The sequence below is a fragment of the Arachis ipaensis genome, chromosome B1 (assembly GCF_059453495.1).
Source record: "Arachis ipaensis isolate K30076 ecotype BB chromosome B1, ASM5945349v1, whole genome shotgun sequence".
NCBI classification, from domain to species: domain Eukaryota; kingdom Viridiplantae; phylum Streptophyta; class Magnoliopsida; order Fabales; family Fabaceae; genus Arachis; species Arachis ipaensis.
In genome coordinates this window covers 104,441,326-104,442,024 of record NC_142436.1, presented here as the reverse complement: position 1 = coordinate 104,442,024, position 699 = coordinate 104,441,326, and the positions used below count along the sequence as shown (strand labels likewise).

At 43.8% G+C, this 699-nt stretch overlaps 1 non-coding gene across 1 annotated transcript; it reads right to left on the bottom strand.

Annotated features, from left to right (window-relative positions):
- Window positions 1–248: 248 nt before the first annotated feature.
- LOC148577742 (small nucleolar RNA R71) lies at window positions 249–356 on the bottom strand. The gene has a single exon (XR_015904271.1). It is a non-coding gene; the product is annotated as a small nucleolar RNA R71 (small nucleolar RNA).
- Window positions 357–699: the final 343 nt, after the last annotated feature.

The following is a 699-nucleotide window of genomic DNA, read 5'->3' as shown; positions in this document are numbered from 1 at the left end:
TGATGCCCAAGTTTCATGGCCTACCTGCTCAAGAGCCTGTCAAGCACTTGAGAGATTTCCAGGCAGCCTGTTCTACTGTCAGGCGTGATGGCACTGATGAAACTTCAATTCTGCTAAAAGCTTTTTCGTTTTCTCTTGAGGGAAAAGCAAGAGAGTGGTACTACACTCAACCTATAGTAAATGTATCCAACTGGGATACACTCAGAAAGGAGTTTCTGGAGAAATTCTTCCCATCTGAAGTTACTGATAAACTGAGGAAGGATATCTCTACAATTGTTCAGGATGACAATGAAACTCTCTTTGAATACTGGGAGCGCTTCAATAATCTTCTGGAAGCATGCCTCCACCACATGATTGACAAGATCGTGCTACTCAGCTATATCACACAAGGTATGAGGCCCCAAGATAAGACCACATTGGAAAGTGCCAGCAATGGGTCTATGAAGAAGTACAAGACCACTGATGAAGCTTGGCAATTGATCAGTGATTTAGCTGAATCTACTCGGAACCACAGATAGAAGCAAGGCCGTTCAAAAGCCGTTGCAGAAGTATCTACTGGCAGAGAGACTGCTGCTCTAACTCAAAGTATCTGTGAGATGACCAACCTGCTGAAGCAAATGCAGTTGAATCAACAAGCTCAGCAAACCCAACCACAGCAAAACCAACAACTAGTCCCACAAAGAATTTGCGGAATTTGTG